Here is a 23,496-nt window from a genome sequence, read left to right on the forward strand (position 1 = left end):
ATTTGTCTACACCCATCTGTTACTGAGTTTGTTTTAAAATGACCAACGGACATTGTGAAGCTACACAAAATAAAATGAACAGACAACAATCAAATGCATCAAATTAAACGTAATGCACCACACCAAAACAGCTTTGATTGCGGTTATTGTTTCTGTTTTAGAGCTAATAAATTTATAGGAGTATGATAAATATATCGATTTGGTCTCTTCCTTTTTAAGTTTATACAAGAGATGTTTACTGTATCCAAGGGAACCATGCTAAGATTTATTACCAAAAATAAACATGGGGGATGAAAGTAATTAGTAACTTTTACTTTGACTACTATTTAATTGAGCTACGTTTTACTTGTACTTGAGTATTTCATGTATGACTTACTTGTACTTGAGTACAATTTCAATCAAGGAACAGTACTTCTACTTGAGTAAGATTTATCAGTGCAAACCATCTACACCTTACAGTTTTTTTTTCTGTTTCATGTCAAGTCTCTAGTGTTTTGTCACATGCATGATTGTGAAAGTGACTGTCTGAATTTGTTCAACACATAACAGTCCGAGGGTATGAAGAGAGAGAGAGTGTGGTTTGTGTTCAAGAGAAGGAAAAAAAAAACATGAAAAACACACAAATAGGTCTGTGAGAGTAAGATGCTGTTTCCATTCCAGAGGAAATTTCAAGGATTTATGTGGATGTGGTGATCTGAGCAATGACGGAGCTGACAATTACTGTACGGACTCCCTGACCTTGTCTGTTAAACATCTGTGTCCCATCTGGGCATTGTGTGAGTGTGTGTGCGTGTGTGTATTTGTGAGTTTGTGTGAGAGCATGCATTCCCAGCCTCCTGTTGCTCACAAAAGTATTTCGAAGAGGCAATTATTCTACAACAAGAAGAACGTTCCATATTACTTTAGTTGTACATCTGTGCTGGATTGAACTTCCTGGAGACAAAATTGTTAAAAAGTTTTGTTTTCTAATGATGATCAGGTGGGATAATTTATCAGCTCTCTCTCTCTCTCTGTCTCTCAGGTTGGCTGTTGGTAAGTAGCCCTTTGGTATGAACTGAATACCTCTCTCTTTTAAAAAGAAGTTTTCCACCCTCTTGTGGAGCAGGCTGACACTGCAGCAATAGCTGAGCCTCTCCAGGATTTTACTGAGAATCATTTACAGGAAATTGAAGACATGCAGGGACCGTGTAATGTTTTATCTTTTACTTTAAAAATAAATGTAAATGTCCATTATCAATGTATTTACTGAAGCTCTAAAAATGCATTATGGACTTATTGAATGGGTTTCAAATTGAATGACAGGTCTCTGTTGTCATGGTTACAGCATCTTACATCATCGTTGATGTAGAATAAAATTGGGTGAGTTGAAGTCATTTGAAAATCCAGGATGGCTCAGAATTAAAGGTTTAGGGTTTCTGGAGAGAGAGCCTAAGAATAAGCGCCATGTGAGTTTTAGTTGTGTCCACACCTGTGTTTATTAATTCATACCAGTGCAAAACCAATTGATCTGGAGCAAACGGTGTGACGCTGACGTGTTCTAACAGTTTTGTGTCAGAGTGACTCACAGTTCTTGCGTCACACCCACCTACACTCTTCTTTGTTGCTCCGTGTGCTTTTTGTGCATTCATGCTTGTGTGTTCATGTAAAAATGCACCGTGTGAACTCATATGTGCTGATTTGCTGAAGAGTTGCACAAAATCTCACCAACACAGACGCGTGACACCAATGTCTGCCGTTGTCAGGCCTTCTGGAAACTTGTTGCTGATGCGGTGGTTCCACTTAAAGGAAGTTATACACTATTTCTGGAAAGTTCAGTCACAGATTTCCAGGGGAGGAGACATTCCCTGTGTAAAAGCTATTCATTCATATACATAACAGGCAGGGGAGGGATCCTTCCATGACGCACAGCACACACGCACATAGCATAATGTTTATGGATGCGTAAACCTTTTATGCCTCTACAAGGCATAGAAGGTAAGCAGGAGGGAAAGAGAGATGAAGAGGAAAAACTGCTCATCTCTGACTGACATGTAGAGTGGACCAGGCGAATGAAAACGGGAGAGAAAAGAAAAACATTTAAAAGACAGTACAGTCATCAGATTCGTTTGTAATACAAATGGTTACATACTACACAGAGCAAAGTCTAGAACTTTTTTGTTAAGTTATTGCATTAATTTGTATCCTAAGATATGAAGCATATGTCGCTATGCTTCATAAGAGGCACAGGCTCTTATATTTCCCAGGTTTGAAGTGCGTGCATGCAGGTTCAATGTAGTCAGAATTTATGGTGTTCCCTGAATAGATGATGTTATCATTGATGTCATCCATAAAGACTGCAGGCTGGTTGTCTTGTCCTTATTGTCACTACAAACAGCACAACACTGCAAAAAACCACATGACATCATGCCATGCTTACAAACAGGTTTTGGAGAGAGGAGACATCAAAAATGAAGACTTAAGATTTATTTATAATATTTATGATAGAAGCAATTGCAATGTTGATTATCTTTAGAAATGAATATACTATATATATATATAAAATCGGTCATGAGAAAATGTAAGTGTTGCACAATGATTTCACATATTGCACAATGTATCTATGTTGGGTATATGTTATTGTCTATTACTAGGCTACCAGAGGAATTGAAATGTTTGATTTTCATTTGAATGCCAATCTAAGTGATAGCTCCAACCTTATGATGTTTTGATTTGGAAGAGGAAGTATTAAAGCTCACGGTCTATCTTTCTTATTTCCTCCAAAGATTTGAAAGGAATAAGCAACATGGCCTGAGTTCAATCCACTCAGTCTGATCCCCAGCCGCAAGCAATTTCTTTTTTGGATTTTCGACTCAATCTTTAAACTCCGTGCATGCTATGTGTATCAAAACGACTTAAATGGAGGAAAGCTGTGCACTAGTTTCCCTCATAGATTACAGATGATGGTCATACTTGGACAGTCCCTTCCGTGCCTCATCTCAAAACTATGATCCCAGCTACGTCAGTCATGAATAAAGCTCCTGGTTGGAATTTTTATGCATGTGTCACGCAGGTGTTTATGATTCTGTAATTCAAGCCTTTGACTTGTTACACATTTCTAAACTTAACCGTCCATGAAGGTCTCATTGACCACAACAGTCACAGATCTGAACGGATAATAAGCTGCAAACAGACAATGGGGGTTGAAAAGGTGATGATTACATTGATGTACAAGATAACACATCAAACCAGGGTTGGGGTCAATCACATTTTTCAGTTACAATTATGTTTTCAATTTCCCATGCTCAGTTACAATTGCGATTACAATGACCAGCATTTTTCCAATTACAGTTAAATTACAAACAATTTGTGTCCTCAGAAAGACAATTACGTTCTCAATTACGAAAGCTCAATTACAATTAATTAAAATTACTGAGCCTGAAATAAATAACCTAATCATAGTTAACCTTCCTGTTGTGAAAAATGAGTACACGCAATATATGAGTGTCTCTTAACACTCCAACTTGTACTCAGTTTGCTGAAATCCTAACCCTAACCCTTGTAATAAAATGTTATACAGGTGCGTCTTTCGATCTTTTAGAGACCAGACATTAGACATGCAAACATTCTTAGTTTCAGTTTAGTGACAGGTTTAGTCATGACATCTGCTAACATTTCTTCAGTAGAACAATACAAAAGGGACATTTTGTCTTGCTTCACATGTTGAGAGTGCTACTCTAGGCTGTTTCTTTGTTTAACAAGAAACAAAATAACTGTTTTTACTTAGGCTTACACTGTAGCCTGTGGTGCTGCGCCTGTCTGATTTGTCTGCTGCCCAGTCAGCATCACTATAGGCTACTAGGCCTAAAACCTCACTGTCGTTTCGCATGAAACACAACTCTTTGTTTGTCGTACATTTCGGGTATTTTAGTACATGCTTCACCATGTTCCTCTTTTGGTTCACAAAAGTATTGTAAAAGCTTGCTTACCACAAAACTTAAGTCTGGGCATGTACATGTTAGATATAAGGCTGCCCACAGCCTCTCCGTACATTCTAACATCACTCCACTTTACAGCATTTTCTGTGTAACAGCGTTTGATCACAGGGAGTTTCTCGGGGCTTGCAATTTTGCATGTCAAACCTCTCTAATATTTTTTTGACGTAAGCTTCCTGAGACATGTTTACACATCCATCAGAGTGAGTAAAATCAATACCTAAAAAGTGCTTGAGTTTACCTAAATCTTTCATCTTAATCTTCATGACCTTTTCATTGCTTACTACAATTATGAGATCATCAACCGAATGATCATTATCACCTTTCCATGTTTTGTCTCTTCAGCATATACACAATGATCTGCTGGGTTTTGTCTGAAATAATCTTCACTCAAACAATCATGTAAAACTCTGTTCCAGTTTTGGCCCGATTGTTTCAGACCATATAAAGATTTTTTCAGCTCCCACACCAGACCTTCACCTTCTTCATAACTTTGTGGTTGATCAGTGTAAATCTCAAAGTCAATAGGTGCGTGTAAGTAAGCTGTTTTTAGTCTGTTTGTTTTTCCACATTTGTCTTGTTCACAAGTTTTACAAGTGTGTGTTTTTTAACCTTTCCAGTCTCAGGGTAATAAACCAAATAGGCTGGGCTGTTCTTATCATAACTAATGAAAAACCCTTGTTCACATCTGGAATCAAGCTTTCCCTTTTCCTGTTTATATGCATAACATTTAGATCAAAATTTCTGCATTTTAGACAAATCTGGCTTTCTGTCTGTCATCATTTGGTAAGGTAAGCCGACAGCTGAGCTTTTTAATCTCTATTACATTAATGTTATTTTTAATAAACACAAAACACTTCTATATCATTCTGGTATCATTTCTAAAGTGATTTCTGCTTGTAGTGGGACGGGATATTGACGGCGTTGTGTTGCGTTTTGTTGTTCAGCGTTCACATTCACTGAATATTATTTGCTGATTTTGCTCATTCCTCACTTGTTGCTGGAGCACAGGGAACAAATATGATTGCGTGCTTCAGTCAGGTCTGCGCTCCACGCACGGGCCGCCTGGTCTGGTCTGCAATGCTGTAACGGACTGGGTTCTATGTTCTGGATATGTTCCACTTGTGTGTATTCAGTGGTTGCCTGATGCGGAGATTTCCCATGGCTGAGAAGGCATCATGGTTACGTGCAGCTTTCTCTGCCAATGTGTGTCTTTGTTTACATGTGTTCTGACTGTTGATTGACTGGGAGGCTGGGGAAAGGGCGGGCGTAAGTGGGGCGAAGACTAGTAAACAATTCTGTTCCCACAGTAGTGAGTGTATGACGGTTCTTTGTGTGTTTGATTGTTTATTTTTGGCGTATTACTACGACCTCCATTAAAGCCTGTAAAACTGTGATAACGGCTCAAGTCACGTCATTACAATACCTTTTGGGCTGCGGTGAGTGTGTGAACCCCCCTTCTCTCCCCCGTCTCGTTGTGCGAGGCCCCACGCTGTTAATCTACCGGCTGCAATACGTTAATAAAATTATAATGTACGTCGGGTTTACTTCAGGCTCGGGCCTACAATTTAAGTTAATGGGTCGTGGTGGGGTCTGGCTTCATGCCCGCGGGCCCGGGCCTTTGCTTGGCATCATTGTGGGTGTCACTCTTACAGTGATTGCACCTTGTCTTTTGTCGACATGCTTTTGCTCAATGACCTTTCATGCCACACTTGAAGCACACCATGTCTGCATCATCACTGTTCTTTCTAGTTAACCTCTCACTACGTAGGTTTGTTTTAAATTCTGCAAAAGTTATGTTGTCTTCATTGTGAGTCGCATGTATTGCAAACGGCTTAAAACTGTCAGGCAGTCCTTTTTATACCATAGCAATCAGAAGTCCATCTCCTAACGTTTCTCCCACGTTCCGAAGCGTCTCTGCTCTTATGATATAGTCTGTAACCATCTCGCTGCTCGCCTTCTGAAGTGCTGTTAACATGGTATACAGGTTTATAATGCGGGGCTTTCCCATTCCGGGATAGTACTCTCTCAGTATCTTAAATGCTTTTCTTGCATTGTTGGGTAGGGGTGTCCTGATCTGATATTGATATCGGTTCGATATCAGCCAGAAAACGAATATCGGATTTTATTGGACTGGATCTAAAATCTCCGATATAAGCGCTCCTAAAAGTTTTTATTGTTTTTGTCCCCGCCATCAGTTGTTCCCACCATATACTGACATTAAAAAAATAACTGAAGTGAACATGAATTGCTAACTATTGTTCTCTGTTTGAGTAACATTAAGATTAAAGATTAAGATGAAATCTGGGTTTTCACCTTTATTTGTCATATGTTATTACATAAATGAAATTTGTCCTCTGCATTTAACCCATCCCTGAGGTGCAGTGGGCAGCCATCACTTGATCAAGCCTTTTCTAACATTCCACACTACAAAATAAGTAATAAAAGTATGTATGATTCGTGCTGGTATTGAATCGGTATCAGCCAATACGCAAGGCTGCAGTATCGGTATTGTATCGGAAGTGAAAAAGTTGTAATGGGACATCCCTATTGTCGGCTGCATCTCTCATAGTAAATGAGAGGCTCTCGTCATCCAAAACTTGTATCAATTCAGCATATGCATCGGCATTCCTCTTACATCTGCTGTTGTCTCAGCTTCACCATTAGGTTCTCTCAGGACCGTAATCTTTAATACTAATAGATAAAAATGTCCAAGCACTTTAGTCTCCCACAGTTCATACTTGGTTTCATCTCTGTCCAACATCAGTCGAGGCCACCTGCTCATCCCTCGTGGATCCATACTGCTATCTGTTAGTCGTTAGCACGCTGTCCATTTAGACTTTTTAACGACAATAAAACATCAAAACATACTTTTCCCTGAGTTGCTCCTAGGCCCATAACCTTTTGAGGTCCGCAGCCTCACCAGCGTTAAACTCAAAGGGGGAAAAATAATCTGACGGAGGCAACAAGTGTTCGTTAACCGACAAGGCACATTTTATTAAATAACGCTCGTCTTTCGGTAAAAAAGGAAGGAGGAGAAGAAGTCAAAGGCAAGAAGAAACACTGCATCTTAAACATACAGCACTAACAACACAAAGTAAAACAAAATGAGTACACACAATATATGAGTGTCTCTTAACAACATTGTTAGGCTTCCTAATCAATGAAAATATAGGTTTTGATATTTTTGGTGTGGGCATCTGAGCCGTTTTTGTGTCACTATACCCCTCGTTTTCAATTTCTCTTTAAATGGTAAAATATGGGAAAGCTTGATATAGAACACATTTTAATAATTGTTAACTACATATGTGTAGAACTGTACATAGAACTGTAACATGGTTCCACAGTTTTGCGTTCAATTATAATTGACAATTTGTATAGAATTTTCATAACAATTACAATTACAAAGTCAATTGTCCAAACTCAATTACAATTTAATTAGGGTTACAGCAGCAACAGATGTTTTAAAAGAAAAATTACAATTTTAATTACACCACAATTGTAATTGATTATCAATTATTACATGATTACAGTTACAATTGACCCCAACTCTGCATTAAACAAATCGTAAAGTGTTTATATTTTTCATGCACATTTATTGTATGAATTTAAGTGCAGTAGATGTCCCTGCCATGTGCACAGCAGACCTTTGGCCTGTCGCCTCAGCAGCAGGTCAAAGGTGACACACACTCCCGCAATACCACCACCAGCCAACAGAAGGACTGATGGATAGGTACGTGTGTGAGAGTGTGTGATGTTGCTGCCCTGACATGCACACCTCTTAGGAACAGCCTGCACTGCAGTCTTGTTAAGTCATGCATTAGGTAGCAACAGATGAGGAGACGTGCAGACGTACATCAGTGTGACTAATTATACTCGTGATTATGTTGAATGGTGCACTGCAGAGGAATTTAAATGATTTTCACTTCATGCGATCTTGCCATAATATTAGCCTTGTGTGCGCTTGCTTGCGTGCATGCAGTGGTGCTCTGATCTCGCAGCTATCCTTTTGGACTTTAGCTCTGTAGCTCTTCCTTGCCTGTGCTACCCCTGACTGGGCCCCTGCACGTGGCCAGGCCCTGACCTTTAGCTACATACCAGAACACATAGCAGCAAGGACAAAGGGCAAGTGCACATGACACATAAACACTCTCATTCAGCACAAGCTCCATTTCCAGAAAGCACATAGAGACGTCGAAGTGGATAATAAAACTCCCTGAAGATAATACTGATGTTAATGTCAATAAAAAAACACCTTTAAGTAATGTTATGTAGCGCAAACAAAATGACTTAACTGTCTTAGTAAACAATTAGATCACACGTCTGCTTTCTGTCAATGAAAATGCTTCCTCATTTATTGCAGTTGGACTAAAACTATTGAAAATAAGCTGATGTTGTTGCTTAGTATTTGGGATATTGAATACATATTACAATCTTATTATTTCACATACAAATATCTGCAGGACAAATATATCTCTAAATAAATGGCGCTTAAAAAAGGTAATGTGTGACTCAGTTTTATTTATCCCGTGACACTAATATACAGTTATTTTTCATAATTTAAAAACCCATTATTTGCACTTGAGTAGGCATCAGCTTTTTAACACAAAAAAGAAACCTCGAGAAGAACCAGACTCAGAGGTGGCAGCCATCTGCAGGACTAAAAACAGAACAGAATAGAGAGAAAGAACATTGAGTATCACAAGCTGGTTTAATCGCATAAAACAGCCCGGGAACCATCAGTTGTAATGTCAGGACACCTAAAAATGAACAAAAAAAGCGAGAAGAAAGACCAGACTGTTTCCTTGACATATACAGGTATAAACATAAAAGCTTTTGCTTCAGTCTGTACCCTTTTGCAGTTGTCCATTGTACTAAAATAACTGTGTATATTGTTTTATTTGTGGCTAAAATAAACCGTAACAGGCTCATTCTTCTGAGTTGTTTCTTTTGGGATTAAGATGATTTAACAGTTTACGTCCACCACATTCCTGAGGGTAGGAATTCCCAAATGAGTAGAACCAGTGGGTTTTTTACAGTCTGCATGCAGAAGCTGGTTTCTATAGGTGGCTCACATCTGTGAGATATTTATTCCTCCATTGTTATTTTCATTTGATTTTCACTATATTCCACACACAATCAGATAACAGCGCCTCCGGATTTAAACGGGATATAAAGCTAGGAACCACTTTTTGCTTATATGCTTTCAATCTGTAATTTCAATGTCTTCTCTGGTCTGAATGAGTTTTTACACACTACAAACTGTCCCTTCTAAAGGACAAAGTGGTTTTCCTTGGAATTCTGTCAATTTGCTGAAGCTAAAAAGGGACGTGATGTTACAAAGACAAACCTGATCAAGTATGAGGATAGTTAAAATGTGAAAGAAGTGAATGCCAATCACTGTGGTGGGTTTCTTGTCAGCATAGAATTCTGCACACCCCTACCCATCCCAAAGAGGACCCTAACTCATTTTTTCATCATGCTTGATGACTTTAACTTCTTGACTTTTATTGGGTTAAAAATCCCAAGGGCTTTGATTGGAGTCTGTCTTTTGCAGCCATAAAGAAGTGAAGACGTCAGAGGGATGAACAATTACTGTCTTTACAGTATTGATGTGACAGTGGCAAACACAAAGCAAATCCCCTTCTGTCGTGCTGTGAGATAATTGCCCCAACACATCTAATATGATTGCACAGCTCTAATTCTTCTGTTTACCTTCAACAACAGCTCACGATGCTTTGAAGGCAATAAGCACATTTTCTGTCGTGTCTAAATGGAAGTAATCCAGCAGTACTGTTAATTTTGTAGACTATGATAAAACCATGGACTACAATTATTGACAATTAATAGAATTTGAATAAAAATGCGCTTAGATTACACATTTGTTGAATGGGTTTCTAATTTAAAGCTCCCATATCATGCTATTTTTCACCCATCTCCATTTGTTCTAAGAACCCCAAAAACATAGTATTTGAGGTTTATTTTCCCAAACTCGCCTGTTTTCCAGAATTTTAACCTCTGAAAAGTCACTGTCTGAGCAACTCTACACAAACAGGCTGATCTGCGGCCTACTTATGCATATTCATGAGTGGGTGTGTCTATACATGGGACACTGACTTCCTCCTCCCCACACATAGACGTAGGGTCTCCTCCCACCCACTCCGTACCCGAGCTCATGCTGCTTTATAAACATGAGACAGAGCGTGGGGGCGGGGCGTTCCCCGTTACATACAGAGACTGTAGAAAATACTTACATAGCACTGCGAGAAGGACGCTGAAATGTTCTCCTCAGTGGGAGTGTCTGTTTACATGTCAATCACGGCAGAGAGCTTCCTGGAGGCGTGGCTTCTCCAGCTCAGAACCGCGTCAAATTCGTCATCAAAGTGTGAACGCGTCATCAAATTGGAGCGAGGTGTTTGTGCTCACCCTGTAGTAAGAAAGGAGCAAATCACCCTCTGACTAACGATTGAGGGAATCAATGAAAAAAACACTTTGGACATGTGTATGAAGCCCTAATAGTACTTTATGATGTTTAAAGCACAGAAAAGTCTATTTAGCTTAACATGGGCCCTTTAAAATTGGAACACATTAGAATGAAGGTATGGATCTTAATGGTAAATTTACTGATTGGAAGTCATCTCTATGTCTACCTTTGTGACAGAAGGATTAACAAGCTAATAAAAAAGAAGTGATAAAAGAAGCATAGAAGTGTTTTTACAGTAATTTCTTGTGTTTGCCCCAAAAAACTCTGCAAAAGGTACTTCCCAACGCATTTCTGGTGTTTTCATGGACTGAAAGTCATGGCAATACAATGGCAGATTAGTTATTTTATTATACATCTGCCTATGGGACTCCACATCCCATAATGCAATGCGTGAAACTTTTCCGACAATGCCATTAAACAGTGTCTACAGTAGAGATTAAAACAAACTTTCAAACTACAATTTCCACCTTTTCTTTAATTTATTGATCTATGAGGCCTACACTATGTCTTCATCTGAATAAAAATGCAGCATTCAGATTTTAATGCATCGCTATCACACATAGTGACCAAACTTTTATTTTTTACATAAAATCAAAACAGTTTTGCTGAAAGTAACCTTTGTTACCGCGATTGAGTCTGTGTGATATCAGAGTCAAAATAAAACATTCTTTGAAACTTTGAATACCCGCATTGCACATTACTAGTAATGACGGATTATATGTCATATAAGATTATATATAGAATACAAATTTCCTAATTTCTGTTTATGTATTTATACTTGATTAGAAACACTTGAAATATTTATTTTGAAAATAAAGCATGTGAAATGTTTAAAAAATTTCTATAACAATCTAAATATATGTACCAGTAGCTGAGTGTGCACACATGGTTTGTCAGACATACAGTATGAGGCACTCATATACGCTCACTTTGTCAATTACAGACACTCAAATTAAATGATGATGCATGTTTTTGGTAAATGGGAGGAAGCACTCAAGATCTCATGAACTTTGCACTCAAATATTGCCTCAAACCCACAATCTTCAAGCAATGAGGCGAGTGTTTCCTGTCATTTAAAAGATCCTAGCAAAGCCAGCGTGATTATATTAGGATCGAAATCTTTCTAACTGTCACTTCTCATTGTTAAAAACTCCCTATACAGCGACCAGCCTTTGTGGTGATGCTGTATTGACTTCTTTTTGTTCAGCCAGTGAGGATAAGCAGGGAGGAAGTGAGATTTGCATGTGACTGAGTCGAAGCCAACAAAGAGCGACAGGATCAACCTGTGTCTTTTCCTCAACAAGCCAGTCTAATCCATTAGTTAGACTAGGTAAAGGGATTAAACAAGAGGCCATCCTGTCTGACCTTTAGATTCTAACCTGGGACAGTCCTTAAGACTAATTGTCCCTGTGTTTGTGAGTCCTTGGGCTGTTGTGTGTAATTTCATGAAATAGACTCTTAAAAAGCTGAAAAGGAGTTGAACTCACACATGCCATGTCATAGGAAAATAATATGGGATGATATTTTTGGAGCAGATAAAGATCTCTTATTAACATATACAGACTCTCCAAATTTCTCCTTTGTGGGACGGAACAAAGGATAGTTTATTAAAAAGGAAGTCATTTCAGCAATGCAAACTTAAAAAAGTGAGTTCACATTCTTGAGTTGTTCTGTAGGACCTGGGCTTTATTTCTCCTGGAACCCTGGATCTAAACCAAGATATGTGAATAATGCTGCGATCTCTGCCGTACAGTATCAAAACCCAAAGGCAGCGTCTGCATGACTGAACACAAACCCGGTGAACCCGAGGCTCTGCTTACACTCCCACGTGAGAATATTTGTTCAGAAGCCCTTTTTTTACCTTCCCAATGTCATTTCCTGGCCAAGAAGTATTGCTAAAAGAGCCAGACGTTACACTGCAGAACCGGGCACACCCTCGTGGGGGAGGCTGCAGCAGCTTTAATGTGCACCATGTGCATGTCCTGATTCTCAGTATAGCAGCTATTGACAATTTCCTCAACTATGCAAGGGATGCTCACAGAGAAACCGTTGGATGTAGAAAAACACATTTATAAAATGTTGTCTCAAACAAATGTTTCAGTATAACACATATTTGAGTGATGAATTCCTTTCTTTTCATTTGTCTTGCAATGTTCCCTGTGCTGTATCATCCCACTTCACACACTGATGCTGCCTCCAGGTTGTGGGCAACGATCCAGTGTTAGACACTCGAGGATGGAGTCAGCTTGCTTGGGTAAAATTAGAGGAAACATTCATGTCTGAATTTCATTTTTACAAGAAAGACAGAAAATCATACTGTGTACGTTACATACTGTATGGGTAGGCACACCCTTGACTGGGTGCCAGTCCGTTGCAGTGGCAACACCCACTTACTGTATGATGTAAAAATACTTGCACAATGTATTTGGCAAGTAATGATAATATTCTTTGAGCCTTTTTTTTTTTTTTTTACTTCAGAGTGTGTGAAACTCTGAACATACAAAAACAAATCAGCACATAAGGCACAATATTGTCAACACTGATTTCTCACCTTTGCTGATCCTGTTTCACAACCGCAGGAAAAAAACAGAAGGAAGGTTGTTTTTTTTTTGTTTTTTTTATCCATATGCCTATGATTTATTTCATTTTTAATCTTACTCCTATAAATATCTGCTTCAGTAGTTTTTAGTCTGCTGGTCCTTATCTGTACATTTTATAACTATAAAGCTGCGTTCACACTGAATGCGTCTTCTGCGGCACAGGATGCGTCTGCCGCACTAAAGGTTTTGCTGGTTTCGCAGGATCAAAAAATGTCCCCATTCGCTTCATATGCGCGTTCGAGGCAAAGCACCGCCCACCAGCGACACATCCAACTCGGTGAGTTTCACTGGCTGCTGAAGCGAGGAGCTGCGCTCTTTTTTTCTCCTCTCATAAACATAAACCACCAGTGAAAAAAGTCAGTGTAATTAGCGGCTAATGCTATCCTAGCTCAGTGCCGACTTTCAAAGACGAAAACTACAGAGAGAACTTTTACCTGCTACTACCACCTCCTCCCTGATTCTCCTCCACACCAAATCTTTCCTAGTCCGGTCCCATTGTCATAGTGCGCATTGTACTGAGATTGTATATGAGCATATATGAATGAATTTTTGCCAAAAAAAATAATTTATTTTTGTTTTCAAAGTGAACAGACACGTGTTTTATTTGTCTATTGGATTATGTTTGGGTTAGGTTTATAATCTCAGTACGGAGGAAAACTCAGTACATGACACCAGTTATAAAGGCTGTGTCATACAGCTCCAGGTGGTCACACACAGCTTCTACTCCATGGTTGAATGGGTGAACAGACCGGTGTCCGTGTTAACTGCCTGACGTCATCGTCAATAAAGACTCTGATTGGCTTTCGTCATTCGAAACAGTCGCAAGAGTTCAATATTTTCAACTCGAGTGAATGTGCGAATATGACAAAAAACTGGAAGTGTGCTCGCACAGCCAACGCTCTTGACGCGTGGATCGGACAGCACCGCCTCACAGGAAATATTTTGCCTCTGGGCCACGTCTATCCATTGACTTCGTATGTAATCTGGACGCACAAACTTTTCGTAACGCAGCCTGTGTGAACACAGCGTAAGATGTTAGGGTTAAAAGATGGATGTATCCATCCATTATCCGTCCATCCATCCATCTGAAAACAATAACCAATCAGAAAAGGAGAAAAAAGAAGAAATGTGTTAATTTTGCCTAAATTTCAAGGGCCTGCAGATGATTGGATTTTTTCAATGTGTGACTATTTCTGTCAGTGCAATAGTGTTAATTTTCTGAATTGTCATTAAGGCACATGACACAACATTTGACATTTCAATATGCACATGAAATAAATGTGAATTTAAACATAAATGTAAAATGTGAATGTGTGAAATAGTTATCACATTAGCATTGCATTTATTTATTTCAACTGATCATTAGTTTCTCATACTGGCGTCCAAATTTAGACTCTTCCCACAGTTGCATACTGAAGTGAGAGTGAGAGAAAAAGGATCGCAGAACAATGTGAGCCTGTTCGGATGTGAATGTGTCGATGATATTCACGTGTGTGTCTCAAGACGATCCGTGTCCAAAGTGTAACTGTGTTTGCTCTTCCTCGCTTTGTGCTAATAAGCAACAGTAGCTCATAAATGTAACACAGCCCTATTGGACAATATCTCTGTCTCTCTCTTTTACAGAGATTAAGTCGTCAGGTTACACTGAACCCTGACTGCCCTCCACACAGACAAAACCGTCTTAAGGTGCAGGCCATCCAGTTATTTATAGCTCTGTTGGATAAGCCTCTGCTTTCTCAGGCCCACCTCAGTGCAAAGACGTATATGGATGTCTGTGTTGTAAAGGTGAAGGCACTTAGTTTCCATTGTGCATTAGATTTATCAGCAAAATTACAATTATGGTAAATGGTGGTCAATATGGGACTTTAAAAGATAAACAACTCAGTGATAATGCTGTTTTAATCTTTCTAGTATTTACATGTCTCAATCGTCTATCACAGAAAATTTGATTGTTCGATAATTACTGATCAGACTTTCCAGAGTATTATATAATAAGTCTTCAGGGGAGAGTGGCAGATGGACATGAGCACCGGTCGTGACATCACACACACACACACACACACACACACACACACACACACACACACACACACACAGCACATATAATGACATCCCTTTATTGTTTGTTATGTCCCACTTTCAATTCCATCGCCACTTTCTTTCTCCTCTCTCAAACTACCGTCTATTTTGGGAGACGTTGCTGGCCGAGTATCAGCAGCAATGTGTTGAACACATCACGAGTGGAGGATTTTTGAGACATGATGCATCCTGGCTGCATCTCCAAGTTCAACAGGTGAAGAATACTTTGTAGACGCTTTCTGTTCTTGACATGGAACAAGACGTTACCCTGGACTCAGAGGTGTAAAGAGTACTGATATATCCTACTCAAGTAATAGTACTGGTACTTGATTGAAATTGTACTCAAAGTACAAGTACAAGTAAGTCATACATAGAATACTCAAGCATGAGTAAAAATTTGCTCAATTAAATAGTACTTAAAGTAAAAGTTACTTTCACCCCCCATTTTTATTTTTGGTAATAAATCTTGCCATGGTTCCCTTGCATACAGTAAACATCTTGTGTATAAACTTATAAAGGAAGAGACCAAATATTGCACAGTTGATACATAAAAAAAATGACTTGGATCTAAGTATAGCTAAATTTGTGAACTCTAAAACTGAGAAAATAACTTCCATTCAATGCTGTTTTGGCACCAAGCATTACATTCAGTGTTTTTCAGTAACGCAAATAGTTACTTTCCTTAGTAATGAGTTACTTTTATTATAGAGTAATTTAGTTACTAACGCAGTTACTTTTTTGAACAAGTAGTGAGTAACTATAACTAATTACTTTTTTAAAGTAACGTTCACGTTTCACAATGTCCGTTGATCATTTTATAGCAAAACATAATTTACTCAGCAATGGTTAGGCGTAGAAAAATGTAACAATTTACTTCTTTTAAAGTGTACTTAAGTACAAGTAAAATGACTGATTTATAAATATACTCAAAAAAGCAACTCAATTACAGTAACGTGAGTACTTGTAATCCATTACTTTCACCTCTGCCTGTTTGTGGCTTGTTTAGTAGGCTTTATACCAAGTATTACACTTCACACAATCATGATAATCCAGTAGCTAGTCAGTTTGATTACCTCGGTTATTATTACCTGTGTTTAGATTTACGGTCTAGTCACATGTTTCCAGATTTTGACAGTGACCACGTACAGTATGAAAGCTGACGCCTTTTTGCAGTAAGGGATGCCAGTGCCTGAGAGCCTTTGTAGGATTTATGGTCATCCCCATCAAAGAATGAAATACGCCAAAAAGCTTTTAACACAGCTGTTGACTGTTTTAATAAATGACGGCCCATATTATAAACCTGAGTGAGACAAAACATTGGGATGTGTTTTCAACATTGAAAACTACCAGAGAAATTGTAGCAAGAGTAAAACCAGACATCACCACATTTGAGGCACTTCTGTCATTTCAATAATTCCCAGCCAACCCTTGTGAGCAGGTCAAAACCTAAATTATGAAAGCCCAGCTAATGTGGTCACTGGTGGGAATAGTTAGGCTTATCCTTGTCTGCACCAGAGAAAGTGAAGACAGGAACTCTTTTTTTTTTTTAAATGTGCAAGTTGTCAAACTTTTCAAACTTTTCAAATTCCGAAGTACTACTACTTGTGACCATGTTCTCTATCCATTGTAATCAAATATTTCCCTCTTAAAATCAGATAAAAGCTGCACAATTGCCATGAAAATTGCCCTGAAATGGATTTATATTTACAGTATGTTTGAACTTGATATATAATTAGCTTTTATCATTCTCCCACCTGAATACATTTTCCATAATAAATTATATTCAAATCATTCAAAAGGCAATTAGGTAAAAGATAATTACTATATGATTTACATAATTAGAAATTATAGAGTGCATTGAACACATTTTCAAAGCCAAACTGAGGTCCGCAAAATAGGCACTACAGTTCTGCAGAAGGAAGAACTATAATCTGCAAAATAATGTTCTCTTTTTTGGAGTCGATTTCTATTTATTTAAAAAAAATAGTTTTCTCTTCACTTTACATTAATTTGCTGTGAAACCTACAAACTAAGTTCAGCATTGTTTTAGGGACATTTTATAATTTCTAAAAGGCTTTTATTTCTTTTTATGTGACTACATACAAGTTGAATATCTTTTTCCAGTTTTATTACAAGTTAGACGATATGGGGTATAGATGAAATGGAAAGTTTACTAAAATTGCTGGCAAATAAATCATGGGAATGTTTAAAAAAATAATAATTATTTAAAAAAAATTGAAAACACTAAAAAATATTAAGTTATGTTGGAAATCTGAGTAATCATGGCAACGTAAAGTCTCTATTCAATACGTGTTAAACGTACAATTTACAGGCACCTAATACAGTAGATCAATATCTTATAAACACGGTCATAAACACATCCACTTATGTTCAAGATGTTATCATATCACTTCCAAGTTAAATAACATGTAAGCTTTCAAGTTCAGCTCCTACTGACTTTTGGCCATGATCTGCACGTCTCCCTTTAGGGCTAAAGGTCACTGGGGATTGCGGGAGCACGCAGCGTTACGGGCTACGGTTGCGTCACCACATGTATTGAGTCAGGTGCGGTTCCAAGGATCTCACTGCCAGCTGCCGTCGAGGCAGGGATAATCTGGCTAAGCAGCTTTCACATGATTTCACCCACAGGGAAGAATTTCAAAGATGTTTGTATACCTCTTCAGACCTGGCCTTGTATCCTCTTCCTGCTTTGGCTTAAAGGCTGAATGACAGCTTTAAATCAAACTACAAACTACAGAAGAACATTTCAGCCTAATAGCTGTTTGTTCATTGCTGTGCTGAGTTGCATACTGCAAAGTTGAATTCCTTTTCAATTGATTCATGATAATGGAACATTTTTTCCTTCAGTTTAATTTCTTTGAGTTGATATTTTTTGGACTCAGAGTTCACTGAAAGAAGGTCTTACGAGACGAGACGTGCTGTGAAGCAAAGTCTAGATTTTATACAGATGTACTGAGCAATAATATCCTTGCAGATGATGGAAAGTAAAGTTACATTTAATCACTGAACCAGACTACAGGACATTTCTATGACCTTAGATACGAGGGGCTGATGATCTGAAGTTAATCTGCTAACAGTTAGGGGTCAAAGTAAGTAGCCTCACTGTGTACACGCTGTGTAAGAACAACCCTGTGCCCAGAGGGACCTGCCTCCACGAGTCTCTGTCCACATACAACTGTGACCTTCAGCTTTTGATAAAACACCAGATGAAGCAAACAAACCTGAGAGAAGGGTTAAAAACTACACTTTATGTAAACTTGCAACTTTATTTAATATTAGAGAGGCTACACAATTGGATGTTATTGTGAAAAATGAAAGGTTAACTGGTTTTTCCTCACACAATAAAATGTCCACGTATTTAATTTTTTTGTTACACTGGGTGGAATGGTCCTTCTTCCTGGGAGTAGTCAATACATTATGCAATGAATCAGACATCTGTAGCAGCTGCAATTTTGTAAGAACTCTTGACCAATCCCTACAATTTGTCAGATGGAAAGAACCAATCAGATGCCTTCATATCTCATCACGTCCACGCCCCACCTCTGTCCCTGTAACTCATCACCTGCCACCATTCGCTGAAATATTGAGCACAAATGAGGATCTGAAGAGCTTGAAAAGTGATGCAGAGGTTGCTGTCTTTCTGTTGGACAGCTCATTAATTGGTTTTCTACGGAGGCTTTGTTATTTTTATATCACATGTGCGTTCAAGGTTGTGGGGGTGGAGCTTAAAGGAGGTCTTGCTTGCTCAAATCAAGCTAGCTTTTCAACATTTTGCACTGCACCTTTAAGCAATGCTTAGCATAGCCTATACCTATTATAATAGTGCCATTGAGAAAGCTTCAAAATTCTAACACCAAAAATCCAACAAGTTCACTCAAAATGTGGCTCAGTGTTACATATAAGTCAGATGTTAGCAGCAGACCTGCTACAATTTAGTAAGTGGGGGGGTTATGCAGTAGAGAAACACTGAGCTTTAGTATCGCCTTCTAAAACCCTCTTGTGCCATCTATGGTTGATAATAAAAAGACCAAAAGAAGGGGAGAAAAGTAACATAGCGGCCATTACCCTGAAAAAACTATAGGCAGTTTTAGCCGAGCTCTTACATAGCTCTGTAATGCCTTTAGTGAAGAGAAAAGGGACTTCATTTTTTTTTTTGAAAAACAAGTTTCCATTAAACCCCACTCCCATGTTATTTCAAGCCCAGTAAAAATGTACCATTTGAAAGAAAAGCACAACTAATGCACAGTTTAATGAAATCTACCAGTCTTGATGTTCTCCTGAGATACAGTACATTAAAATTGCTAGGGTAAGGGTTTTGCTATCACTGCGCAGGGAGTAGCTTGAACTGCAAGAAGAGTATTATTTACTGTATATGTTCCCCCATGGCAGTAAAATGTATGTCTTAGACAGAAAGTGTGTGTTAGCCAGTCCGTAAGCGTGGAAACTGGAGCATGAATAAATTATTGTATTTTGGCATCCTAACTCGTCATTCCAATTTCCAAAACACACCTATGAATCCAATGACATTGAGGTAAGCAATATTAAACATCAAATTGGGAGTGGTTGAAATGTTTTCTTTAAACATTTGTTTTTATTTGACAAATATTTTGAATTGTGTTATTCATCTAGGGCAGGGGTCTGCAACCTGCGGCTCTGGAGCCTCATGTGGCTCTTTTGCAATGCTCCCTGCAGCTTAAAAAAAAAAAATTATAATAATAAATTACGACACATTAACTTCAAATAAAATTATGATAAAACAATTGGTTAACCTAAAAATAAATCACATTGTGCAAATTTTATTTTATTCCCAAATCATTTTTGCTTGGAACAGATCTGCTCTGAAACAAATAGACTAATGAGCACTTTATCATGACGAATGTGGCGTAGGTTGGAAAGGTTCTTTGATGAGCTTTGTGTATCTCTTCATTTGCAGCAGCCGTTTATGTAATTCTTTTCTCCGCCTCCACAGCTGGCAAAACAGCTGGCACAGGTACTGAACATCCTGGTTGAATGGCATCGTTCTTATTCCTCCTGAAATTAAAATAAATTTTAAATAAACAGCAATAGAAAGAAATGAAGTAGTTCTATGAAAGGAAATACATTTTTATTTAACTTTGAATCGAAAATGGTCAGGGCAATTCCTCTTTGTTTGAAATCTCCCAGTCGAGGCACTGGTAATTTAAAAGATTCATGGAATTAAGTCATAAAAGAACCACACAAGGTCAGGGTATGACCTTATTTTCTACAACATGGTGCATTAATGCAGTATACTGGGAGTGCTTCCCAAGAAGGATGTACGGGAGGAAGAGTGGAATAATCCCATGTATTCCGTGTTTGTGAGTGTCTGTTACCTAGATGAAGGCAGATTGTGTTGGTGTACGAGATAAGGTCTGCCAAGTGTGAGTTTCTGGAGGCCAGAAGGAGCAGACGAAAAGATAAGGAGATTGGGGCACAGATAAGAAGATAGATGTCAGATTGAAGCAAAGTGTAGGTAATACAATGGAAGGTTCTGCAGACAAGCTGAGAAAGACAGTGTGTCCAGCTCTTGGTTTCCATCTGTGGTGTTAAGTAGGAGCTTGAGGAATGAGATAAAGCAGCATGGAGCATGTGTGCAAGGGAGAGTAAGCTGGGGCATCTGGTTTTGTTAAGGCCCCAGAACATTCCTTTCCTCTGTTGGACTCCGGTTGGCAGCTTTAAAAGGAACACGTTTCTGCTCACATCCTGCTCAGGGCAGTGCCCTCTCTTGAAGTTTGATTTATTGCGACTGAAGGTCACAGGCAAGATGTCTATGTGCCGCTATACGAGTGCTTGTCTGTCTGACACTAATAGCCATTAGGGAAGGACAACAATGACATTGGCTGTTTTTGTGACACCCCATCGTAGTGTAAGGAGCACAATATTCGAAGTATTATCATTCATCCACTACCAATAACAAGCATGTGTTAATGATTTTTTTTTAATCCAAGTTCCATCCACACTGGAACATTTAAGAAAAACATTTGTATTCTTTATCTTCTCAGGCTTATGTTCACACAGATACTTCATCTGAAGGGTCCCGAAACGGTATCACCTGCAAACAGGTTACAGAGAAGGACGATCTTTAAAAACCAGGTTTGCCTCCATAGGTACAGATTAGAAAGCTATGTTGCAACAAATACATAAGCAGAACTTGGGTTTGTATTGTAGGAATCTAAGAGAATGGTACATGAATGATCACCTTTAAAAGAAAGGGAAAACACATGCAAAAACGAATCCAGGGTGATAGTCAACCTCCACGATGCAATGCTTTTGTTACATGATACAGCAAGTGTCATGGTATAAAAGTGAACTCATGAACCTGATGCATAAGTAACTTCAGTTATCGATGAAGGTCAGAGAGATGATTTTGGTTGGCCTTTACCTTACCGTACTGTGAACCGTCAGTTCTCGAGGGCAGGAAATAGCCGGCCACAACAGTTCTTCAGCTGGCAGCTTTAGCTGGTAGAGGACGACATAAAGCTTGCCAGTGAAGAACTGCTGTAGGTCAGCCAATGAGGATGTAAAACGCAGTCATATGCACCACACAATTTACCAGAAGAAAAATAAAGGCACAAGGCAGCAGGGAAGTCATCCGTAGATTATCATGAAGACGTTTTTCTTTGAAGAACACTGCTTTATGGACTCTGAAATGGTACATGAAATGGAAAACCTATCAATTATCAATGTGCCCTAAAAAATGTCTCCTTCACAACATGTTTGTTTTTAAAAATCCAAAATAGCTAGAGACAAAATAAGTGAGCCAATTTCTTTTGGACACGATCCGTTCATTTGGTAAATGAAACAAATGTGTTTCATTTACAGTATCTAGGCAGTAGATGCTCTTTATGTATCCAATAAACAGAATATCTTAAGATGCCTCTGTGTAGGCTTCAGATTTTGGCCTTCTATGTTGCTGCTTGGCAAGAGAAGACATGCAATACCTCTATCTGTGCTGGTTTTAACTGGGCTGTGTGGGAGTGAGTAGGTAACAACACATGGCAGAGAGAAAAAACATTTGAAAACTATTTGATTTGTGAATAATGGCCTAGCTATCCTACATTAGTGTGCATGCGTAAACATCAGAACTGTGTCAGCTAAATGGCATGAAGCTTGGCTGCTTCAGGAATGCCAGCCTACTGTTTAACCATTCTCTTTGCTTTAGCTATAATTGAATACAGAAGACTTAGCTTGGCCTCTGGTTACAGGCTGGAATGGCTGATAGAAAACAGCTCATGTCCTGTGGGGCAGTTCAGCTTACAGCAGCCACACAAGGCTGAATGAAGGAATTTTTCTTGCAGTTATGACACTTCCACTCCCATGGGTGGGGAACTGCTGGCTAAAGTATCGATTTTTTTGTGATAGTTCACCTTGAGCAACAACCAAAAAATTCAGTTTACATTACCTCATAAAATTACATAAAACAAAAAAATCTTCAGCTCGAACATTACAGGATAATTTTGAATATATATCGTATTTACAATAACGTCTTTTTGAAGGTTGGACTCACTGGTCATAGTTGTCAACAGAGAAAGAAAATTATCTTCTCTTGGAAGTGCCACTTTAACCTTCTCTCTCAGCTCTTCACTAGGTGATACTTACAGGTGACACACAAATAGTCTTGTATTTCTTCCACTACTGCTGTCAGTCAATCTGCCTGAAAAGCCTTTCATGGGCAGAGTTTTTTCTCAGAGTTTAAGGACAGGACTGCCTGCAAACTAGCTCACAGCCACACAGTGAACCCAGCAACCCTTAGAAACTCAACGAACCCTGCTGCTGCTCTGAGCAACACTGGAAAGGCCTGGACTGCACACACATACAGGCTCTTAAACACACATAAAAAGGTCCTCCTCTACTCATACTTGTTTGGGACAGAATGTGGATGTGGCTCTATATCTTGTACTGAATCCAGACGGATCCTTTCAGCCTGAGCAATATTGGAGATGAGATCCTAGGCAAAGGTTTCTCTTTTGTGCTCACTGAATAAATGTATAGAGGCAGCTGATAACACATTGGCCTTTTGTTACCAATGAGAAAATTGGTCTCTTCTGGTGACCAACTGATTGTGTTAGAGCTGGAAAGAAGATCACTGTCTATTTTCTGATCAAAAAAGAGGGGGAAATAGATTGAATGATAAGAGGGCGACTTTATTGGGAAATGAAAACAGCAAATACAAGGTCAGCGGATCAGCGGTGTGGCAAGAAAACTACAGTAAGTGGTGACAATGCAGTATCCTTAATTTGACAGAGTGAAACAAATCTGCCTCTGGCAACACACTCGAGTCTAGAAGCCTGTCAGTTCCACTCTGAGTATGACGTGCTAACAG

The 23,496-nt window shown here is 38.8% G+C and overlaps 1 protein-coding gene and 1 long non-coding RNA gene across 8 annotated transcripts in view; one reads left to right on the forward strand and one right to left on the reverse strand.

Moving 5' to 3' along the window:
- The window catches only part of LOC114474494 (uncharacterized), a 43,197-nt gene that overhangs the window by 11,269 nt on the left and 8,432 nt on the right, over positions 1-23,496 (forward strand). The gene's annotated exons all lie outside the window — the stretch shown is intronic.
- The window catches only part of aipl1 (aryl hydrocarbon receptor interacting protein-like 1), a 43,239-nt gene that overhangs the window by 9,918 nt on the left and 9,825 nt on the right, over positions 1-23,496 (reverse strand). For 3 of the 7 annotated variants that reach the window (XR_003675366.1, XR_003675367.1, XR_003675370.1), the window contains one exon: positions 19,932-20,186. The exons of 3 other annotated variants lie outside the window; for them this stretch is intronic. The gene's annotated coding sequence lies outside the window, so the exon portion shown is untranslated. Of the gene's footprint in view, positions 1-1,704; positions 1,861-19,931; positions 20,187-23,496 lie in introns of those variants that run through there. One more of the 7 variants, XM_028464858.1, reaches the window with a different exon arrangement.

Source organism: Gouania willdenowi, chromosome 13 (genome assembly GCF_900634775.1).
Source record: "Gouania willdenowi chromosome 13, fGouWil2.1, whole genome shotgun sequence".
NCBI lineage: Eukaryota > Metazoa > Chordata > Actinopteri > Blenniiformes > Gobiesocidae > Gouania > Gouania willdenowi.